The following is a 6,212-nucleotide window of genomic DNA, read 5'->3' as shown; positions in this document are numbered from 1 at the left end:
GCCTGAGTTCACTTATGCTATTCTATTTGTGCACATATCGTACAATTCTTTTTGGATACAAGCAATGGAAATCAATTTTTGCTCCTAAATTCTGTGTGGTTACAGACCTACATTAACCAAGAATTTCCTGCTTTTAATAATAGCATGGTTATATTGCAGATTTTCTTCTTCCCCAATGAGAGGTGCCAGCAGATCATTTTGGAATTCCAAAAGGATGAGTGTAGGGCTCTCTGAAATCACTGTGGGAGAACCACTTTAGTAAAGAGCTTTGGAATACCAAGATAACATATGAAGGCAAAGATTCACAGAGCTTATGTGTTTTAAGGGTTGAAATGGAAAATCTCTAATGTGTTTTTCTGAAGAGGTGAATGATGAAAGGATCTGGGTCCTGGATCTATTGGGTTGCAGACGCTGAAATTAGCTGACTCTACAATCTTATGGGGGGTATTAAAATATGGAGCATTAAGTGGCCCTAAGTGGGACATCTTGGGCCATGCTTAGAGCTCAACAATGGGTCATATGCCCTCAAAGAACCTTGCTTACCTATGCAATGATCTACTTGAACAAGATCATCATTCCAGCACCATAGTGGAGCCACACCATGTGACAGTGAGTGAGACAGACTGTGTGTTAGGATGGATTCAGGAGTCAGGCTGCCCCTCCCTAACCATAGGCCTAAGGATTCTTGGACAATTCAGGGGAGGAGAGAGGCGTCTTCTTAGTAGGGTGTTGGGAAACAACAATCTCCCCACCCTCCACACACATCCTGAATTTGTGGAAGAATTCATGTTTGTTACATATCTATAGTTACGAAATGGTATAAAGATTATACAGTATGACAGATTTATCCCATTATCCCCAATTCTTGATGGTACCATTATAAACAAAAACAAAAAAAGCAAAAGAAAGCAAACAAAACTCCCCCCAAAACACCCTTTCAGAAACTTCCCTTCTCATCCCCCCTCTAGTCACATCCTGTGGCAGCTACTCTGTTCATCTCTCTTCTGGTCCTGCACTTATATTTCTCTGCATCTCTTCTCTACTTCTATTCTTCCATAGAACTCATTTCCTTCTTCCATAAAGTCCCTGACCTTGAGATACCTGGGATGAATTTTAGGCCCCTTTGCTTTTTTTTTTGCTGAGGAAGACCAGCTCTGAGCTATTGCCAATCCTCCTCCTTTTTTTTTTCCCCCAAAGCCCCCAGTATAGTTGTATGTCATAGTTGCACATCCTTCTAGTTGCTGTATGTGGGACGCAGCCTCAGCATGGCCAGAGAAGCGGTGTGTCAGTGAGCGCCCAGGATCTGAACCCGGGCCACCAGTAGCGGAGCGCGCACTTAACTGCTAAGCCACGGGGCTGGCCCTAGGCCCCTTTGCTTTAATCACGATCCTTCACCAGGCTTTTTGGCTAACTCCTTCCTACTTCTCTAGACCTATAATTCCTTCCCCTTCCCACTTTATCACATCAGTACCCCTGCTGATACCTCTTCTCTTCTATTTTTTTTTTTAAATTTTTTGTTTATTGCAGTAACATTGGTTTATAACATTGTATAAATTTCAGGTATACATCATTATACTTCTATTTCTGCATAGATTACATCATGTTCACCACCCAAATACTAATTACAACCCATCACCACACACATGTTCCGAATTATCCCTTTCGCCCTCCTCCCTCCCCCTTTCCCCTCTGGTAACCACCAATCCAATCTCTGTCTCTATGTGTTTATTTATTGTTGTTATTATCTACTACTTAATGAAGGAAATGATATGGTATTTGACCTTCTCCCTCTGACTTATTTCATTTTGCATAATACCCTCAGTGTCCATCCATGTTGTCACAAATGGCTGGATGTCATCGTTTCTTATGGCTGAGTAGTATTCCATTGTGTATGTATACCACATCTTCTCTTCTTTCTTCCCCATCGGTCGGGGTCTGGAGGTCTCCTGAAACTTTGCTACTGTTTTGCTTTCCAAAAGTTGAACAAATTTATGATGCCACAGCAATATGAGTATTGCTGGTAAATCCACGGAGATGGTATCTTGTTTTAATGTGCTTTATAAATAATAAATATTTAAAACTTTTAAATATTTAATTGAAATGACAAATTTAAAATATCAGATTTTCTCTAATGATTTATGCTTCTGAAACAACACACAAATATAATAATGATAACAAGGCCAAGCAGTACATTCACATTTACACTCTATAAATATTATTGTTTAAATTTTTTATCTCTTCTTTTTCCCCTTTCTCTTTTCCTCCTCTCTCTTCCTCTTCATTTTTCTTCTTCTATTTCTCATTATATTTTATGTATTTTATATATTCTAGGATTTCAGAAATTTTACCAGAAAATATTTCTAGGCTTTCTTGGAACTCAAATCAGGAAAATAACATATATATTTATAGATTGCTTCACCCATTTGAGGTTGCATGATCTTATGTGTGAACTAAATGATTCTTTATTAGGACATGGGTGCTAGTTGCTCAATCCAATATGATATACACCCAAACAACTGGTCACTAGGAAGAGTCCCTTTCTATTTTAAAGGCCTATTTGTTTAATCTTGGCCATCATAAATCCCTGCCTTTCATACATTTTGCTTTTTGAAATATGTAGACTTTCCCAACAATTATGTACTTTCTACATTTAATGACCATTTTCCTGTCATTATGATATGTTGATCTAGACTACAGATAAAAAAATTTAAATAAATCTTAGGACTATCTCATTATAACCAGTAAGGCCACCTAAAATGTTCACTTATTAGAATATGAAGTCTTGATTTGCACAGTTAGCTCTTCTCTAGTTATACTTATTTTGACTAATTTATCATTTTTTCCTTAATATTTTTCAATTTATTATGGCAATCTTAAGCATATAGAAAAGTAGAGAAAATAATATAATGGAGGGGCCAGCCCCGTGGCTTAGCAGTTAAGTGCTCGCGCTCCACTACTGGTGCCCAGGTTCAGATCACAGGCGCGCACTGACACACCGCTTGTCCGACCATGCTGAGGCCGCGTCCCACGTACAGCAACTAGAAGGATGTGCAACTACGACATACAACTATCTACTGGGGCTTTGGGGAGAAAAAGGGAAAAAAAGGAGGAGGATTGGCAATAGACGTTAGCTCAGGGCCCGTCTTCCTCAGCAAAAAGAGGAGGATTGGCACGTATGTTAGCTCAGGGCTGATCTTCCTCACAAAAAAAAAAAAGAATATAATGGATATCTATATGCCTATTACCTAAATTTAACAAGTGTCTGTATTTTGACATATTTGCTTCATTTGATTGTTTTGGCTGAAGTATTTTAAAGCAAATTCCAGATATCAGGGTATTTCACCCCTAAATACTATAGCATGCATTTTTTAAGTACATTTTTTATCATAACTACAATACCATTATCACATCTAATAAGTAATTCCCTAAAATCATCTAATACTCAGTCCATATCTACATATCCCCAGTTGCTCCCCAAAGGTCTTTCATTGCTGGCTTGTTTAACCCAGCATCCAAATACCAAACACTGCATTTGGTTGCTATGCCTCAAAATTCTCTCTTAGGGCCAGCCCTGGTGACCTAGTGGTTAAGTTCGGTGCACTCTGCTTCCGAGGCCCAGGTTTGGTTCCCGGGCATGTACCTATACTGCTCTGTTAACGGCCATGCTGTGCTGACAGCCCACATACTAAAAAATAGAGGAAGATTGGCATAGATGTTAGCTCAGAGCGAATCTTCCTAAGGAAAAAAAAAAAGTCTCTTTTAATCTAGAGCAGTGCCAATCATTATTTTTTTTGAAGACAGTAGGCCAGTTCCTGTGGAATATTAATTTGCACTTTTAAGCTATGTGAGCCTCAACATTTTTCCATGTATTTGCTTATCATAATGCAAACTGTTTATTCATATCTTTTGTCCACTTAGCTACAGAGGTTTTGGTTTTTCTTATGACTTCGAGACAGCTCTTTATATGTTAAGCACATTTAATTCAACTCTTAAACACTCAGTAGCTTTCCATTGGGCATTTTCTCAAGTTCTTTTCTAAGAATAAGTAGTCAAACACGTTATTTTTCTCCGTATTCTTGCTTTGTTTAAAACCTAAGAAAATTATCATCTACCATTCATTTGTTAAACAGTTTCTTCTGGTTATTGATGATATGTTTCACTACTATTTTAGTTATACTTATTTTGTATCTGACTATAAAAAAGTCATACCTTCAAAAAATATTTTCAGTAATTCTTACTCTGACCACCAAAAAAAAAAAAAACTAAAGAGAAGAAAGAAACTAAACAAAAACTAAAGAAAAAGAAATGTTTTTGCATGTATAAGGTGGTAATTACTGTCATGAAAATGAAGAATACATTAGCCTAGTGGATAACAACAAAATTTGGAGTTACCCAGATCTGACCCTGCCTCTTAGGAACTGTGTGTTATGGGCTGAATTGTGTCCCCCCTCAAAATGCATACGTTAAATTTTTAACCCCCAGTACCTCAGACTGTTGCTGTATTTGGAGGTAGTGCTTTTAAAATAGTAATTAAGGTAAAAAAGATCATATGAATAGGCCCTAATCCCATATCACTAGTGTCCTTATTAGAAGAGGAGATTAGGACACAGACAAGCACAAAGACCATATATGGGAAGGTTGGGAAGAAGACGGCCATCTACAAGCCAAGGAGAGAGACCTTAGAAGAAACCAACCCTGCTGACACTTTTATCTTGGACTTCTAGACTCCAGAATTGTGAGAAAACAAATTTTTGTTGTTTGATCCACCCAGCCTGTGATACTTAGTTATGGCAACCCCAGAAAATGAATGAACTGTGTGACCTTGAATAAATTACTTAAATTTTTCTAAAGCTCAATTTCCTCAGCTGTAAAATAGGGATAATAATAAATCTACCCTGTAGAGTTGTTGTGAGAATTAAATAATGTGTGTAAAGCGCATAGCATAGTAAGCACTAAACAAAATCTGGCTTTTATCATTATGAAGATTAAATGAGATTATGCCCGTAAAGCACTTAGCTCAGTGTCTAGTACACAAAGACAGCTCTACTAAGTATTAGCTATTTTTAATAAATTTTCCTTTTTTATTACATTTTCCTATCTCCAAATTAATGCCTTTTAGATAGGTCTAGCTTATTTGTGCCATAGTTAAGTCAGATGCAATAGGCTGTATTTACCACTGAAACAGATTAACCAACCCAATTCAATTCTACAAATATTGGTTGAACACCTACATTTTGCCAGATTTATTCCCAAGTACTTGACATGATTTGCTGTTATTATAAATGGTATCTTTTTAAAAATTCTATTTCTACTTATTTGAAGCTTTTTTTATAAAGATGCAATTTATTCTGTTATTTTCTATCAGCCTTGCTAAACTTTCCTATTAAGTTATCCTGTAGTTTCTTCTGGATTTTTTATATTCATAATCAAATCACATGCAAATAATGTGAATTTTGTTTTCTTCTTTCTAAACTTTACATATTTTGATGCACAAAAATTCTCAATTTTAATATAACCAAATTTATCAATATTTTCTCTTATACTCAATGACTTGTGTGTCTTAAGAAACTCCTTCCCTACCTCAAAGCCTAAAAGATATTTATGTGTATTTTCTGCCTAAGAGTTTTCTTGCTGTTTTATTTTTTATTTTATAAGTTTCATTTTTGAATGTTAGTCTTTAAGCCATCCACAGTTCATACACACACAGCCATATTAGGACAAAGCACGATTTTTGGAAAGCCTGGCTTGCTGTGGGCATTGGCTGCCACTCCAACTCATCTCACACAACACTTCCCATTGTTTTCATTGCTCCAGCCACAACTTGTCTCCCCTCTTCATTTATTGATTCTTCTGACACAGCTCAACTCCTGTCATTAGTGATGAGTTCCCCAATTTGCTCTCCCATTAAACTTCCCTTAGTATTGTATGCTTCTCCTTATAGCGCTTATCGAAGCTGTACTTTTACTTTTGCTTGTGTGATTACTTGATTAATGTCTGTCCCTCCAACTAGACAGTATATAAGCTCCATGAAGACATGAACTATGTCTATTGGAGCTAAACTATTGCATACCCAGAACCCAGAGAGGTATCCAATAAATATTGTTCAAGTAATGAATATATACATCTACACCTATCTATGTAATGAAAATCACCAATATCAGAGTTCCCCGGTGTTCTTGTTAAAAAGGTAGAGTTTCAGTTTTTGATTCAGA

Source organism: Ceratotherium simum, chromosome 3 (genome assembly GCF_057802395.1).
Source record: "Ceratotherium simum simum isolate JZ-2026a chromosome 3, ASM5780239v1, whole genome shotgun sequence".
Classification (NCBI taxonomy): Eukaryota; Metazoa; Chordata; class Mammalia; order Perissodactyla; family Rhinocerotidae; genus Ceratotherium; species Ceratotherium simum.
The sequence above is the reverse complement of the archived record's forward strand: the minus strand, read 5'-3'. Positions refer to the sequence as shown.